This window comes from Neovison vison, chromosome X (assembly GCF_020171115.1).
Source record: "Neovison vison isolate M4711 chromosome X, ASM_NN_V1, whole genome shotgun sequence".
Classification (NCBI taxonomy): Eukaryota; Metazoa; Chordata; class Mammalia; order Carnivora; family Mustelidae; genus Neogale; species Neogale vison.
In genome coordinates, this window is record NC_058105.1 from 24824632 (window position 1) to 24843960 (window position 19329).

The 19329-nt window shown below is 38.6% G+C and overlaps 1 pseudogene; it reads left to right on the top strand.

Annotated features, from left to right (window-relative positions):
* The first annotated feature begins 793 nt into the window (after positions 1 to 793).
* Positions 794 to 2140, top strand: LOC122896260 (annotated as a pseudogene).
* The last annotated feature ends 17189 nt before the right edge of the window (positions 2141 to 19329 follow it).

A 19329-nucleotide genomic window follows, 5' to 3' on the forward strand; every position in this document is an offset into this window, starting at 1 on the left:
ACAGACAACTTTTGGGAAAGCTATTTCTTCATAAATGCTCAACATCTCTACTGTGGCAATATGGCTAATCTGGGAGACTCACTTCCAAATGAGAAAATATGAAAGAAGAGAGTTTATGGTTATACTCAAAGGCCCAAAGTACACCTTGTAAGAAGTTGCTTTGAAGGGTCTCCTTAGTAAAAGAATAGATTAGATTTTGAATGACCCTGACATGCTTAAGCCTCCTTTCCTTAGTCTAAATAAAGGTTTATTATTTTGTACTACATACTTCCCCAAAATTCTAATTGTCATGAATATTTAGCACTGAAATTGTTATGCATGCATAATTGTTTGTAAAACCTAGATATGACAAGATACGCTCATTTATTTTGGATAAGTGTAATCTCAGACATAAAAAATATTCTAAGTAAAAGTTAACTCAAACAAAAAGCTAACTTTGTGTGTATATTTCAAAGGAATTCTCTATGGAAAGAATGCCATCATGTAGATGAATGACAATTGACACTAGCAAAATAAAATTATTAAATGATAAAATCTATTTCTTACTACCAAATGTACATTTCAAATGCTGTACAAAATGTTGTGATAAGCACTGGGTGTTATGAGCAACTGATGAATTATTGAACTCTACATCTGAAACTAATAATGTACTATATGTTGGGTAATGGAATTTAAATAAAAAAAATTCACGTTGTCAATAAAACCTTTTATAAAATAATATGTTTCCTTTTTCACAATGGATTTGCTGCCAGAACACAGGTGTCATGTAAACTATCACTAAACCTAAACCAAAATGAAAAAGAAAAAGGCTCATATCAATATTGCCATCCTTGGACACATAGATTTGAGCAAGTTTATCACTATTGGTGATCTGATATACAAATGTGATGGGATCAACAAAAGGACTACTGTAAAATTTGAGAAGGAAGCTGTTGAGATGGGAAAGGGCTGCTTCAAGTATGACTGGGTCTTGGATAAACTGAAAATTGAATGTGAACATGGTATCAACATTGATATCTCCCTCTGGAAATTTGAGAACAGCAAGTATTATGTGACCATCATTGATGCCTCAGGACACAGAGACCTTATCAAAAACGTGATTACAGGCACATCTCAGGCTGAATGTGATGTCCTGATTGCTGCTGCTGGTGTTGTAAATTTGAAGCAGGTCTCCAAGAATGGTAAGACCTGTGAACATGCCCTTCTGGCTTACACACTGGATGTGAAACAACTAATTATTGGTGTTAACAGTATTGATTCAACTGAGCCACCCTACAGCTAGAAGAGATATAAGGAAATTGTTAAGGAAGTCAGCACCTACATTAAGACAATTGGCTGCAACCCTGACACAGTAGCATCTGTACTAATTTCTGGTTGGAATGGTGACAACATGCTGGAGACAAATACTAACATGCCTCGGTTCAATGGATGGAAATTTGCCTATAAAGGTGGCAATGCCAGTGGAACCATGCTGCTCAAAGCTCTGAATTGCATTCTGCCATCAACTCATCCAGCTGACAAGCCCTTGTATCCGCTTCTCTAGGACATCTACAAAATTGGTGGTATTGGTACTGCCCGTGTGGTTTGAGTGGAGAGTAGTGTTCTTAAACCCAGCCTGGTGTTCACCTTTGCTCCAGTCAGTGCTACAACTGTAGTCAAGTGTGTTGAAATGCACCATGAAGCTTGAGTGAGGCTGTTTGTGGGGACAATGACAAGAACCCAACTGTCAAAGATGTTCATCATGGTAATGTGGTTGATGACAGTAAAAATGACCCACCAATGGAAGCATCTGGCTTCACAGCTCAGATGATTATCCTGAACCATCAGTGCTGGTATGTACCTGTGTTGGATTATCATACAGCTCACATTGCTTGCAAGTTTGCTGAGATGAAGAAGATTGATCACTGTTCTGGAAAAAAGCTGGAAGGTGGCCCCATGTTCTTGAAATCTGATGATGCTGCTATCATTGATATGGTCCCTGGCAAGGTCCATGAGTGTTGAGAGCATCTCTGACTATCCTCTTCTGGGTCATTTTGCTGTTTGTGATATGAGACCAACAGTTGTTGTGGGTGTCATCAAAGCAGTGAACAAGAAGACAGCTGACACTAGCAAGGTCACCAAGTCTGCCCAGAAAGCTTAGAAGACTAAATGAATATTAACCCCAATATCTGCCACCACAGTCTTAATCAGTGGTGAAAGAATGGTCGCATAACTGTTCATGTCAATTGGTCATTAAATTTAATAGTAAAAGACTGGTTAATTAGAACAATGCATTGTAAAATCTTCAAAAGAAAAGGAGAATATTTGTGGACCATTTGTGTGTGCGTGTGTGTGTGTGCGTGTGTGTGTGTGTGTGTTTTAAGTTATTAGTTTTTAAAATCAGTACTTTTTAATGGAAACAACTTGACCAAAAATCCGTCACAGGATTTTGAGACCCATTAAAGCAAACATTTAATGAGAAAAATAAAAATAAATAAATAAAATAGAATAAAATACTACATGTTTTTTCATACTATTTTCAGAAAACATAATCATGGAAATTTACATTTTAAGTGACATAAGAAACGGACTGAATACACAATAATTATATGACTCCGTTTACTATGACACCACAAATGCTTGGTTTTTTACTTAAACTTAAGGTTCATGTTTAAAATACATATAGTAAAGTCTATACCATCCTATATAGTAGCCACAAATCACATGTCCTTATACTATATTTATATTTAAATTGATCAAAATGAGTAAAATTTAAAATTTAGCTTCTCCATCATACTATCTGCATTTTTAGTGCTCAGTAGCCACATATTCATTACAAAAAGTGTCAATTCTGGTATGTATAGTATAGACAGTGATATTAGAAATATATGTATCTTGAAAATATATAAGGATTTTGAGAGAATTTATATTTTTCCCACTTGTAGGCCACTTGACCTTCAGAGGAAAGGCACTTCTAATTCTGACCAGTTCTATATGATTATGCAACACCTCCATCAATCATTCTAATTAGAACCAGGAAATATTAAATTAAGACTTTTCTACTTCATGCACTTTTGAAAATAGCTTTCCTAATTTCATTGACCAGCTTTCCACCAAACTGATGACAAGGCTGAAGAGTACAAAGAGAAGATTATCATATGCAATTTTACTGATAGCTCCCATTATAATAATTATATTCTACTTAGTTTTAACTTCATTTAAAAACATAGGGGTAATGATGGTGTATCAATAAGGATTTTCCAGAAAAACTGAATAGGGAAACTATATATATACATAGATATAAATATAGATGATATAGATATAGATACAGATATATAATTTGTATGTACATATATACATGCGCATATACATACATATACACATATACATATACATATATATCATATGTAAAATATATAAAATACAAATATATCATATACAAAATATATGATTTATTTCTAAGGGATTGGCTTATACAATTATAGGAACTGGCAAGTATGAAAGCTCTCAGGCAGACCACCTGATTGGAAACACAAATGAGAATTAATTCTGCAGTCCTGAGGTAGGATTTCTTTTTCTCCAAGAAACCTGGTTTTACTCTTAAGGTCTTAAACTGGTTGGATGAGATCTATATTATCAAGGGTAATCTCCTTTAATTAAAGTCAAATGATTGCAGCTGTTAACTACATAGGGAAAATACCTTCACAGCAAAAACTAGATAGTGTTTGACTGAATAACAGCCTAGCCAAACTGACACAAAATTAACCAACACAGATGATCATCTAAATGGGAGGGGGTGAGAGGGAGGTCTCTTCTCATGGTCAGAATGTGCCCAGGCTCCTGAAAGAATTCCTATTTGCTACTTCAAACATGGATGGAGTGTTAAATAACCCCTGTTATGTTAATGATATAGACAAGACGTTCCTCATCAATATGATTAAATGGATAAATTGCACAGATCTTCCTTCTTTGCGCTGGTGGATTGGTGAATAATCTGCAGTTTTCTTTCCACTTTTATCCTGGGGACTGTTTTCAGAAGAGCATGAGTTTTTTTCTTTTGTCAAAACTCAGTGAAAATATCCTGCCCTCTCCTTTCCCAACTTAATCCTACATCATTGACTTTCTTTCTCTCAATTTCTTTCTTTTTCTCTATTGTTCTAATCTCTTTGTTTCAAGAACTTAAATACAGGTCTAATTGATGAATAAAAATTTTAAGTACTGTCCTCAAAATAAATATTTTGTATTAATGGTTATAATTTTGGGTACTTGAAACTACTTCAAATGAAAATAAAATCATAGGAAAATATTATTATAACAATTCATGCTGTATATGCCCTAAACTCAGTGTTTAAGAGTATAATTCTGCATCTTTGCTCACATTCACTTAATATTTACTTGCAGTATTAGAACAAAACAGGAAAGAAGCTGAAAATTCTTGCACATTTTAATTTCAAAACAAATATGTATAACCCTTCCCCCAAAAGGTTTCATGTGTATATGCCTCTAAACTCAACTGTGAGAATGTTAAAGAATTTACTTTGTGATATGATCCTATAGTAGCATGGAAAATCGTACATCCACCAGACTCTAGGCTATATGTTTTGAAAAACCCAAATTTACAACTTGGAACAGCAATTGCATTATAAGATAAAAGATGGATAGTCAGTAAATACAAAGTTGTAATCATTCACTGAGAAGGCCCTTTTGCTGACATCATGAAACATGGAGACACAGCTTGAACAGGTTTTGCATCTTGGGAGAACCGATTTACATCCACTTACTTCTCCATTGTTCCATTGAATATATAAAAAATATTTTTTTAATCTTTCTAAGAGCCTCCACTGAAGAACTTTTTAACTGTGAGGAAGTTAGGAGAAAGTTTCCTACCCAATTTTCATGAAAATTCAATTTGAAACTTTTTATTATGAGGTGATGTCAATTCATTCGAAAAATATTTCTCAAGGGTCCTGCTATGTGCTCAAGATATAGAGATGAATACCATCAAGTCCTTCCCTCAAAGTCAACAACTCAAGGATCCTACAGTGATTTGAGGACAGTTGTTATTGATTTGTATCAAAGTGACACCTAGAAGGAATTGATAGCAGTTGTCCAATTTGATCCCTGCATAACTATAACTAAAACATTCTGGATAGATATTTTAGATGAATTTCATTTGGGAATAATTTTAGATTTATACAAAAGCTAAAAGGTTAGTATAAGGATGCTATGGTTAATTTTATATATAAACCTGACTAGGACATGCAGACATTTGTTCTAGCATTCTAGTTATGTCTGTGAGAATGTTTCTGGGTGAGACTAAGGTTCCAATTGGTAGGCTGAATAAAGCATGTTGTCCTCCCTTAGGTGGGTAAAAATCCGTTCAATCATTTGAAGACCTGAATAGAATAAAAAGACTGACCTTCTCTTGAGTAAGAGGGAATTTCTTTCTGACTGCCTGGAACTAGGACATTGTAAGGGAGACACACACACACACACACACACACACACACACACATATGTGTGTGTGTGTATATATATATATAAAATCTCCATATCCCTTGGACTTGGACTGGAACTAACCCATACTATACTATATACTCTATTATACACTACTAAACTACTAAACTATATATGTGTGTATGTGTCTATGTGTGTTTACACATTTGGCCTTTTGGTTCTGTTTCTCTGGATAACCTTAATACAAAAGAGTTCCCATATATCTTCCACTCAGCTTCATTTTCCCATACCATTATCATCTTCATTATTACGATTCTTCAAAAACAAAATTTTTCAAAAATTTTTTTCATTTTTCAAAAATATAAATTAGAGAGGGAGCTAAGATCATGGCACAGTAGGAGGACCCTAGGCTCATCTTTTCCCTCAAACACAAATAACTATCAAATCATTCTGAATACCCAAGAAATCAATCTGAGGACTGACAAAATAAACTCCACAACTAGAGGGAGAGAAGAGACCACACTGACGAAGTTAGGAAGTGCAGAAACATGGTTTGGATGAGAAAAAGATTGCAAGTGATGTGGAGGGGAAGGAACACTGGTCACAGAAAAAGGTGTGTGAGAGAGGAGCACACAGGGGAATGCGCAAAATACATACTTCCCCAAAACCATTGGCTGGGAAAATGAGAGGAGCTGATTTTTGTGTTTTTGCAACCAGTAGAGCTTGAAGGTGAGTTTTAAAGGTTGGCAGGCTTGGTTGGGATAGCTCCCTGAGGGCATTGCCCTCCTCCTACTGAGAAGGCAGGCAAAAATCTCAGAGGGTAGATGACAGTCTGAGGAAGGCCTGGGCAGATGGGGGGAGATTATTCACTCTTCTTGGAGCATGTCCCTGAGAGGTAGCATTCACATATATATCTCTCCAGGGACCAACAGAACCAACAGGCATCCTTTCCTACCATCCCACCAAGCATAAATGCAGAGCTACATGCCAAGGTCAGCCCAGCCACAACACTGGCTGTTTATCCTGCTTGGTCCAAGTCCCACACCCCTGCACTCTGGTGTGACTGCCCTTCTTGGTCAACACAGCACAACAACACTGTCCTCCTGAAAACTAGCACAGAACACTTCCCACACTGTGTGTCTAAAACCTGGAGATTTAGAAATCAGCAGGCTTGACTGGAATAGAGGCTGGAGGACACAGCATTGCTCCTGAAGAGAAGGCATGCAAACAAGAGGAAGAAAGTGTGTAAATGGTGATCTTGAAAAATACCTGGGATGGATAGAGGGGAGACTATTCACTCTTCTTGGAGAGCTTCCGTGAGAGCAGCAAGGCTACCATTCAGGACAGAAGGAGACAGTTTCCCAGAGAAAACTAAAGGAGTTTGTGACCACTAAACCAACCCTGCAAGAAACATTAAAGGAAACTCTTTGAATGGAAATGAAAGACCAGAAGGACAAGAAAGGAACAGAGAAAATCTGTAGAAACAACAAAACATGTAACAAAATAGCATTAAATGCAATCTGTCAATAATTATTCTGAATGTAAGTGGACTAAACAGTCCAATCAAAATACATAGGGTGTCAGAATGGATAAAAAAAAAATAAGACCCACCTGAATGCTGCCTACAAGAGACTCATTTTAGACTAAAGACAACTGCAAATTGAAAGTGAGGGTATGGGTTTTGGATTAATGAGCTAAGATGTTGGAGTATCAGAAAGACCTCAGTCCTGCCTCATCCCTTGGACACTGAATCATCTGAAATTATTCTGAATACCCAAGAAATTGATCTGAGGACTGACAGAACAAATTGCACAACTAGAGGGAGAGAAAAGGCCACGTTGTGAAAGGTAGGAAGTACAGAGACATTATTTGGGGGAGAAAAGGATCTCAGGTGCTTCCAAGAGGGGGGAGCTCTGATCAAGGAAAGAGGTGAGAGAGAGAAAGATAAGGAGAGGGGTAGGGGGAGCACACAGGGGATCACACAAGGAACATACTCCCAAAGACATTGACCAGGAAAGTGAGAGGCTGATTTTCATGAGTTCTTACAATCAGAAAATCTCAAAGACTGGAGTTTTAGAGGTTCATGCCACTTCAGAGGACTGACCAGGAGCTTGGTGGGCACAGCACTTCAGAGGACTGACCAGGAGCCTGGTGGGCACAGCACTGCTCCTGTGGAGAAGGAAGGCAGAGATCCTGTAGGCAGAAGGCATGATCTGATGATCTCCTCGGATGCACTCAGAGAGATGGCCCCCCCTTCTTTGAGTACATCTGGGAGAGATGACACTGACTCTCAGGGGACAAAAGAGCTGGAGGGTGCCATTATATTTCCCCACCCCTCAGCATAGGTATAAAAAAAAAGCCACCAGCTGAGATGGCTCACCTGGACACAGCTTTTAGCTGGACTTTACTCCAAATACCAAGTTCCTGTGCTTTGGTATGACTGCCTTTCTGGGACAAACCTGTACCAGTCCCAGTGCAGTGAGACTCCCTCACTCAGAGAATGAGTATGGGTCCCCACCATTCCAGATCCCTAAAGTTTGGAGTTTTAAAACTCAACTGGCCTTCCTGGGATAAATAGATGCAGTGCACTACAAGGCAGGAAGATAGCCAGAATATAGAAAGGATGAAGGTAGGGATATGAAGGACACCTAGAACACCTGAGGGAAGATGGTTTGGTCTTCTATGAGGGCTTCCTGCACACCAACAGGTGTGAATTCCCCCCTCCAGGGTAAGGAAGAGGGCTGGTGTCATTTGTCTCACCCACCTCTCAGCATAAACTAACTTCAGTAAAATACACAGTGCAAATAGTGGTGACTTAACCCCACTAAGTGCCCCACACACACACACACACTCTGCAAGTGCTGCTTTACTAGGACAAATGTGCCTCAGAAACAGAACTGTGGGCCCCTACTCTAGAAGACAAGCACAAACCCTGACATACAACCCAACTACTGACCATAAAATGCTACAAAGCTTCAACTCAATTGGAAATAGCATCAGATATCTGTTAACAAGCAGACCAGAGCACACCTAGTAAAAACTCACCACACAGTGGACAAGGTCAAAACACTCCCTAATGCAGACAAAGAGAATCACTTCAGAGGACTGACCAGAGGGAAAAAGTGAAAAAAACACATCAAAGGTGTGCACACAGCATATAACAGAAATAATTCCTGAAGAACCAGGCCCTGGACAGTATATGGCCTCTTTATAAAATTATTACTCTCAGGAGCAGGAAACATAACAGACTTTCCTAAAAAAGAAGAAGACAGTGGCATAGACAAAATGCCAAGAAGGAGGAATTCATCCCAAAGATAAATAAATAAATAAATAAATAAATAACAAGAAAAGGCCATGGTCAGGGATCTAATCAAAATAGACATAAGTAATATGCCTGAACCAGAACTTAAAACAACAATCAATCATAAGGACACTAGCTGGGCTTGAGAAAAGCATAGAGGACACCAGGGAGTGTATTACCACAGAGATAAAAGACCCAGAACCTAGTCAGGTCAAAATAAAAAATAACTATAACCAACACGCAAAACCAAATGAAAGTAATGATCACAAGGATGGAAGAAGCAGAGGAACAAATACGTGATAGAGAAGATAAAATTATGGAAAATAATGAAAACAGAAGAAGGGAAGAAAAATACTGGATCATGAGTGTAGACTTAGGGAACTCAGTGAATCCATAAAGCATAATAACATTTGTATCATAGGAGTCCCAGAGGAAGAGATAGGAAAGGGGCAGAATGTTTTTTCAGCAAATTATAGCTGAAAACTCCTCTAATCTGGGGAAGGAAACAGACATCCAAGTCCAGGAGGCACAGAGAACTACCATCAAAATCAAAAAAAGCAGGCCAACACCAAAACATATCATAGTTAAATTTCAAAATATGGAGATACACAAAAAGTCTAAAAGCAACAAGACAAAAATGTCCCTAACTTATAAGGGAAAACAAGTAAGGTTAGCAGCAGATATCTCCACAGAGCTTTCACAGACCAGAAGAGAGTGGCATGATATATTTAACGTAGTAAGTGAGAAAAATATGCAGCCAAAAATATTTCATCCACCAAAGCTGTCATTCAGAATAGAAATAGAGATAAAGAGTTTCCCAGACAAACAAGCACTAAAGCAGATCATGCCCACTAAACCAGTCCTGTAAGAAGTAATGAAGAGGACTCTTTGAGTGGGGGGCGGGGAGCAAGATTAGAAAGGAATAGAGAAAATCTCCAGAAACAATGACTTAAGAAGTAACACAGTGGCAAAAAAAAATTCGTATCTATTAATAAAAACACTGAATGTAAAGGGACTAAATGCTCCAAAAGACATAGGATGTCAGAATGGATTTAAAAAAAAAAAAAGACCTATCTATATGCTGCCTACACGAGACTCATTTTAGACCTAAAGACACCTGAAGATTGAAGGGTAAGGGGGATGGAGAACAATCTATCATGCCAAAGGGCATCAAAAGAAAGTCAGAGTAACCATACGTATTTCAAACTAACTAGGTTTACCAAAGACTGAAATAATACATGAAGAAGACTGTAAAAAGAGATGAAGAAGGGCACTGTATCATAATAAAGGGGTCTATCCAGAAAAAACTGTTGTAAATATTTATGCACCAACTTGGGAGCACCCAAATATATAAATCAATTAATAACAAACATAAAGAAACTCATTGATAATAATACAATAGTAGCAGAGGACTTTAACACCCTATGATAGCAATAGGCAGATCATCTAAGCAGAAAATCAACAAGGAAAAATTGGCTTTGAATGACACACTAGACCAGATTGACATAACAGATATATTCAGAACAATTTATCCTAAAGCAGCAGAATGCACATTCTTTTGAGTGGACTTGAAACATTTTCCAGAATAGATCACAGATACTGGGTCACAAATCAGACTTCAACCAGTACAAAAAATTGAGATCCGACTCTGCATATTTCAGAGCAAAACACTGAAATGTGAACTCAACCACAAGAAAAAAATTAGAAAGACCACAAATACATAGAGGTTAAAGAACATCCTACTAAAGAATGAATGGGTTAACCAGGAAACTAAAGAAGAAATAAAAAATACATGGAAGCAAATGAAAATGAAAAAACCACAGTCCAAAACATTTGGGTTGCTGCAAAATTGGTCCTAGTAGGGTACAAGGATATCAGAAATACGGACCTAAATCAAGAAGCAAGAAAAATCTCAAATATACAACCTAATCTTACACCAAAAGAGTTAGAAAAAGAACAAATGAAGCCCTAAGCCAGAACAGGAAGATAAATAATAAAGATTAAAGCAGGAACAAATTATATAGAAACAAAAAAAGTAGAATGCATCAATGAATCCAGGAGCTGATTGAAAGAATTAATGAAATTGATCATCCCTTACCCAGATTAATCAACAACAACAACAACAAAAAAGAGGGGGGCACCTGGCTCAGTCAGTTACTATTTGAAGCTGTTTAATTTTTTAAATGCAGAATTTAGGGGCACCTGGCTCAGTCAGTTCCACTTGCGCCTTCAGCTCAGATCATGATTTCAAGGTCCTGGGATGGAGCCCCATGTCAGACTACCTTCTCAGTGGGGAATCTGCTTCTCCCTCTCCCTCTACCCCTCCCCCTGCTTGTTCACTCTCACTCTCTCACTCTCTCTCAAATAAATAAACTCTTTAAAAAAAAAGAAGGAAAAACCATATGCCAACAAATTGGATAACCTGGAAGAAATGAATAACTTCCTACAAACATATAAACTACAAAAACTGAAACAGGAAAAAATAGAAAACTTGAACAGACCAATACCAGAAAGAAATTAAATCAATAATTGAAAACCTCCCAAACAAAAGTCCAGGTCCAGGTCGTTTCCCAGGGAAATTCTACCAAACACTGAAAAAAGAGTTAATACCTATTCTTAAACTATTCCAAAAATTAGAAAAGGAAGGAAAAATTCCAAAACAATACAATGAGGCCAGCATTACCCTGATACCAAAAGTGGACAAAGACTCCACTAAAAAAAGGAAGGCATGGGGAGACAAGATGGCAGGGAAGTAGGAGAAGGCGCCGTTTCACCCTGTACCCTAAAGTGAGCTGATTACCTCCCAAAGATCTCCGATCACCCATGAAATAAGCCTGAGATCAGAATTATACACATCTGGATCTCTACAGGGGCATAAGACGCCAGTGGGCAGGTAAAGCGGAGTGGGAAAGTCGGACTGATATCAAAAGATAAATAAAAAGGGGAGGGAGCCACCAGAGGTGACCAATTGGAAAGTAATACCCCTAATACGAGAGTGCCCTGCATCTGGGGATGAACATTAACTTGGAGACTGGTTGAAAGAACTCAAAACAAAACAAAACAAAACAAAACAAAAAAGGATCGTGGGGAAGTAGGGGGAATTGTGGGAATTGGGGCGGCTAGGGACAGGGGCTTAAGTTCCCGGACCCAGGACAGCCTCCCCTGGCGCTGAGCCAGAGAAAGTGTGGCGGAGAAATCAGGTCTTGGTCTCTGAGCCACCAGCACACCCAAGAATGCATGAGGTCCGGGTCCTGTGAGGGGCTGGGAGCCCCGCCAGAGGGAAGAATGCCTAGCCCTGCTAACAGAGCCTGAGACGCGTGCACCCCACTCCCTCCCCTAAGAGAGGTGCGCAAAGGCCCAGCCTGGCTCTCTTAGACCTGTGACATTCTATCAGAGCCTGAGACACGCACGTGACCCACACCATACCCTGAGAGAGGTGCGCGCAAGCCCAGCACTTTTAGTCCCAGAAAGACCAGGCACTCCCAGCCCGGGCCAGCGGGAAAATCTCAGTGTGCATTAGCTGCTTGGAACCTCTCTGGCGGTCTGGAGAACACCAGACAGCTGCCACTGCCGTGGATTTGGGTACAAGCAGAAGATCCTGCATCCCCAGGGACTGCGACTGGAACCTGCTCTGCCAGCGGCCAAGGGGGAAATTTATATGGACTCTGCAGCACCCACAGGGGACCAGATGGTGGTTTCTCTCTGAGAGGGAGGCCAGGGTGCAGTTTGCTTTCCTCTAAACCTACAAAAAGCATCAAAAGTGGTCAAGGAGAGAGGGGGAAAAAAAAGTGAACAAACATAAAAACCTCCAGAGAACAAAAGCTTGAAAAAACCGATTTCCTCAGAGCCCACCCCCTTGAGGGGGACAGGAGGACTTAATTCAGGGACCATCATTGACTGAAAACCCATGTGGCAGGCCCCTTCCCCAGAAAACCAACCAGGAAAAAAAAATAAGACTGCAAGACAACAACCACCACTACTTCACAGGACAACTTTTATTTTCAACTCGTTCCCACTATTCTGGCCCATTTTTTAAAATATAGATAATTTTTTAACCTATTTTCCATCACAGTGAGCTGCCCAGTACATCAAATCCCATAATAACCTTCTAACCAGAACTTTTTGATACATACACCTGTGTATTTCTTTTGCATTTCTATATTTTTAATTTCTTTTTTTAAATTTTAGTTTAGTTTAGTCTAGTTTATTCCTTTTTTACTTTTATTTTCTAATATTCATATAGAGTTAAACTTCAAGTAATCCCCTTTCCCCAATCAATGCTATCCCTATAGGTAAACCAATTTTTATTCCCCTTTATCTTAGGAAAGTTGAGTCCTTTAACAAAGATATCAAGATACATCCAGGAAGAATCAAAACAAACTTCCTCGCCCACACTGAGAATTTATAACCACTCTCCCATCTTTTTCTTCCACCAGTGTTTCTGTGTTTTTGTGTTTGTCCTGATAGTATATAAATCTTACACTTGGGGTTCTTTTTGACGAAGTTCTTCCTTTATTTGCTTATATATATATGCATACTTATTTTTTCTCTTGTCATATAATTTTATCAATCTTTTTGTTTGTCTGTTTTGTTTGTATACTTCATAGATATTACCTTGAAGACCATTTGGGCAGAACCTTCTCTTTTATCTTCCCTTTCTTTCCTGTCTCTCTCTTTTTCTTTTTCTTTTCTTTTTTTTCTCATTTGGATGGGGAATCCTGATTGCTCAGAAGTGTTCCAGGGTGCACCTTGGCTGCACCACGGTCGATACATCAAGCTACATCCATTCAGTCATCTCTCACCAAAATGACTAGGAGGAGGAATGCCCAAAAGAAGAAAAATACAGAGGATGGGCCTTCTGCAATAGAGCTAATGGCTATCAACATAGACAATATGTCGGAAAGAGAATTCAGGCTAACAATTATTGAGGCAATAGCTAGGCTGGAGAAAGCCATGGATGACCAAATGGAATTGATTAGGGCAGAATTGAAAGTGACCAGGGATGATGTTCACAATGTTAGGGCAGAACTGAAAGCTACCAGGGATGAGGTTCACAATGCTCTCAATGAGTTCCGATCTAATATAAATTCTCTCAAAGCTAGGGTAACTGAGACAGAAGATAGAATTAGTGATCCGGAGGACAAACAGATAGAAAGAAAGGATCAGGAGGAAGCCTGGAACAAACAGCCATGAAAACAGAATCAGGGAAATAAATGATGCCATGAAACGTTCCAATGTCAGAATTATTGGAATCCCTGAAGGGGAGAAGAAAAAAAGAAGTCTAGATGATAGAGTGGAACAAGTTCTCATGAAAATTTTCCCAATCTCGCGAATGGAAACAGTGTTCATGTACTAGAAGCCAAACAGTCTCCACACAAGATTACCAATTCCAAAAAAAAAAAAAAAATCAAGGCACCTGATAGTCAAATTGAGGAATCATAATTGTAGATACAATCTCTTGAAAGCTGCTAGGACAAAGAGGCTCCTTACTGACAGAGGATAGCCCATCAGATTAATGTCAGACCTGTCCACAGAGACCTGGCAAGCCAGAAAGGGCTGGCAAGATATATTCATGGCACTAAATGAGAAGAACATGCAGCCAAGAATACTTTTTCTAGCAACACTGACATTCAAAATGGATGGAGAGATAAAGAGTTTCCAAGACCGGCAAGGCTTAAAAAACTATGCAACCACCAAGCTGACATGGCAGGAAATATTAAGGGGGTTTCTATAAAAGGGGAAAAATCCTAAGAATAGCATTAAACAGAAATATAGAGACAATCTACAGAAAGAAAGACGTCAAAGGTAACTTGATGTCAATAAAAACATATCTATCAATAATCACTTTCAATGTGAATGGCCTAAATGCACCCATAAAATGGCACAGGGTTGCAGATTGGATAAAATGACAGGACCCATCACTATGTAGCCTACATGAGACCCATTTCAAACCTAAGGATACACCCAGACTGAAAGTGAAGGGATGGAGAAGCATCTTTCATGCCAATGGGCCTCAAAAGAAGGCTGGGGTATCAATTCTCATATCAGAAAAATTATATTTTAAACTAAAGACTGTAGACAGAGATACAGAAGGACACTACATCATTCTTAAAGGGACTATCCACCAAGATGATCTAACAATTGTAAATATCTATGCCCCCAATATGGGAGCAGCCAATTACTTAAGAAAACTGTTAATCAAGGTAAAGAGCCATACTGATATGAATACATTAATAGTAGGAGATCTTAACATGCTTCTCTCAGAAATAGACAGATCATCAAAGTAGAAAATCAATAAAGAAACAAGAGCATTGAATGACACATTGGATTAGATGGACCTCATAGATATTTCCAAAACATTCCACCCTAAAACAACAGAATACTCATTCTTCTCAAGTGCACATAGAACCTTCTCCAGAATAGACCACATAATGGGTCACAAATCAGGACTCAACCGATACCAAAAGACTGAGATTATTCCCTGCACATTCTCAGATCACAATGCTTTGAAACTGGAGCTCAATCACAAGGAAAAGTTCAGAAGGAACTCAAACACCTGGAAGCTAAAGACCACCTTGCTTAAGAATGCTTGGATCAACCAGGAGATCAAAGAAGAACTGAAACAATTCATGGAAACCAATGAGAATGAAGACACTTTGGTCCAAAACTTATGGGATACAGCAAAGGCGGTCCTAAGGGGGAAATACATAGCCATCCAAGCCTCCCTCAAAAAAAATTGAAAAATCCAGAATACACCAGCTCTCTCTACACGTTAAAGAACTGGCAAATCAACAACAAATAAAACCAACTCCACACATAAGAAGGGAAATAATCCAGATTAGAGCAGAGATTAATAAGGTAGAAACCAGAGATACAGTAGAACGTATCAATGAAACTAGAAGCTGGTTTTTTGAAAGAATCAATAAGATCGATAAACCATTGGCCACACTAATCCAAAAGAAAAGAGAGAAAGCACAAATTAATAAAATTATGAATGAAAGGGGAGAGATCACAACGAACACCAAGGAAGTAGAAACAATCATCAGAAGTTATTATCAACAGTTATATGCCAATAAGCTAAGCAACCTAGATGAAATGGATGCATTCCTGGAAAACTATAAACTCCCGAAATGGAACCAGGAAGAAATCAACAACTTAAATATACCGATATCTAGTAATGAGATTGAAGCAGTGATCAAAAACCTCCCAAAAAACAAGAGGCCAGGACCTAATAGATTCCCTGGGGAATTCTACCAAGCTTTCAAAGAAGAAATAACACCTATTCTCCTGAAGCTGTTTCAAAAAATTGAAGCAGAAGGAAAATTTCCAGACCCTTTCTATGAAGCCAGCATTACCATGATCCCCAAACCAGGCAAAGGCCCTACCAAAAAGGAGAATTTTAGACCAATATCACTGATGAATATGGATGCTAAGATTCTCAACAAGATCCTAGCAAACTGGATCCAACAGCACATTAAAAAGATTATCCACCATGACCAGGTGGGATTCATCCCTGGGCTACAAGGATGGTTCAACATTCACAAATCAATCAATGTGATAGAACAAATTAATAAGAGAAGAGAGAAGAACCGCATGGTCCTCTCAATTGATGTAGAAAAAGCATTTGACAAAATCCAGCATCCGTTCCTGATTAAAACACTTCAAAGTATAGGGATAGAGGGAACATTCCTGCACTTCATAAATCTATCTATGAAAGACCCACAGCAAATATCATCCTCAATGGGAAAAAGCTTGCAGCCTTCCCGTTGAGATCAGGAACATGACAAGGATGCCCACTCTCACCACTCTTGTTCAACATAGTATTAGAAGTCCTAGCAACAGCAATCAGACAACAAAGAGAAATAAAAGGTATCCAAATTGGCAATGAAGAAGTCAAACTCTCTCTCTTCGCAGATGACATGATTCTTTATATGGAAAACCCAAAAGAGTCCACCCCCAAACTACTAGAACTTATACAGCAATTCAGCAACGTGGCATATACAAAGTCAATGTACAGAAATCAGTGGCTTTCTTATACACTAACAATGAAAATACAGAAAGGGAAATTAGAGAATCTATTTCATTTACTATAGCACCAAGAACCATAAGATATCTGGGAATAAACCTAACCAAAGAGGTAAAGGAACTGTACTCAAGGAACTACAGAACACTCATGAAAGAAATTGAAGAAGACACAAAAAGATGGAAGACCATTCCATGCTCTTGGATCGGAAGAATAAACATTGTTAAAATGTCTATACTGTCTAGAGCAATCTATACTTTTAATGCCATTCTGAATAAAATTCCACCAGTATTATTCAAAGAGCTGGAGAAAATAATCCTAAAATTTGTTTGGAATCAGAAGAGACCTGGAATCGCTAAGGAAATGTTGAAAAACAAAAATAAAACTGGCAGCCTCATGTTACCTGATTTCAAGCTTTACTACAAAGCTGTGACCAGCATGACAGCATGGTACTGGCATAAAAACAGACACATAGACCAGTGGAACAGAGTAGAGAGCCCAGATATGGACCCTCAACTCTATGGTCAAATAATCTTCGACAAAACAGAAAAACATATACAGTGGAAAAAAGACAGTCTCTTCGGGCGCCTGGGTGGCTCATTGGGTTAAAGCCTCTGCCTTCGGCTCAGGTTATGATCCCAGGGTCCTGGGATCAAGGCCCGCATTGGGCTCTCTGCTCAGCGGGGAGCCTGCTTCCTCCTCTTTCTCTCTCTACCTGCCTCTCTGCCTACTTGTGTCTCTCTGTCTGTCAAATAAATAAATAAAATCTTTTAAAAAAAAGACAGTCTCTTCAATAAATGGTGCTGGGAAAACTGGACAGCTATATGTAGAAGGATGAAACTCGACCATTCTCTTACACCGTACACAAAGATAAACTCGAAATGGATAAAAGACCTCAAGTTGAGACAGGAATCCATCAGAATCCTAGAGAAGAACATAAGCAGTAACCTCTTCGATATCAGCCACAGCAACTTATTTTAAGATATGTCTCCTAAGGCAAGGGAAACAAAATTGAAAATGAACTTTTGGGACTTCATCAAGATCAAAAGCTTCTGCACAGCAAAGGAAACAGTCAACAAAACAAAGAGGCAACTCACGGAATGGGAGAAGATATTTGCAAATGACAGTAGAGACAAAAGGTTGATGATATCCAGGATCTATAAAGAACTTTTCAAACTCAACACACACTAAACAGACAATCATATAAAAAATGGGCAGAAGATATGAATGGACACTTCTCCAATTAAGACATACAAATGGCTATCAGACACATGAAGAAATGTTCGTCATCACTAGCCATCAGGGAGATTCAAATTAAAACCACATTGAGATATCACCTTACACCAGTTAGAATGGCCAAAATTAGCAAGACAGGAAACAACACGTGTTGGAGAGAATGTGGAGAAAGGGGAACCCTCTTACACTGTTGGTGGGAATGCAAGTTGGGGCAACCACTTTGGAAAACAGTGTGGAGATTCCTCAAGAAATTAAAAATAGAGATTCCCTATGACCCTGCAATTGTATTACTGGGTATTGACCCCAAAGATAGAGATGTATTCTAAAGAAGGACCATCTGTTCCCCAATGTTTATAGCAAAAATTGGCCGGGGTCGCCAAACTGTGGAAAGAACCAAGATGCACTTCAATGGATGAATGGATAAGGAAGATGTGGTCCATATACACTATGGGGTATTATGCCTACATCAGAAAGGATGAATACCCAACTTTTGTAGCAACATGGACGGGACTGGAAGAGATTATGCTGAATGAAATAAGTCAAGCAGAAAGAGTCAGTTATCATATGGTTTCACTTATTTGTGGAGCATAACAAATAGCATGGAGGACAAGGAGAGTTAGAGAGGAGAAGGGAGTTGGGGGAAACTGGAAGGGGAGGTGAACCATGAGAGACTATGGCTCTGACAAACAATCTGAGGGTTTTGAAGGGGCAGGGGGTGGGAGATTGTGGGAACCAGGTGGTGGGTATTAGAGAGGGCATGGATTGCATGGAGCACTGGGCGTGGTGTAAAAACAATGAATACTGTTACGCTGTAAAGAAATAAATTTTTTTTTAAAAAAGGAAGGCAAATATACCTGATGAACATGGATACAGAAATTCTTTATAAAATACTACCAAACTGAATCTAACAATACATTGAAAGAATGATTCACCACAATGAACCAGGATTAATTTCTGGGCTGTAAGAATGGTTCAATATTTGCAAATGAATCAACATTATATACCACATTAACAAAAGAAATTATTAAAACCATATGATTATTTTAATAGATGCAGAAAAAGCACTTGATAAAATACAACATCCATTCATAACAAAAACTCTCAACAAAGTAGGGATAGAGGGAACATACCTTAACATCATGAAAACCATATATGAAAGACCCACAGCTAATATCATTCTCAATGGGGAAAACCCAAGAGATTTTCCTCTGGTCAGGAAAAAGACGGAGATGTGCACTCTCACCACTGTCATTTATCATAGTACTGGAAGTTCTAGCCTCAGCAATTAGACAACAAAAAGAAATAAAAAGCATCAAAATCAGCAAGGAAGAAG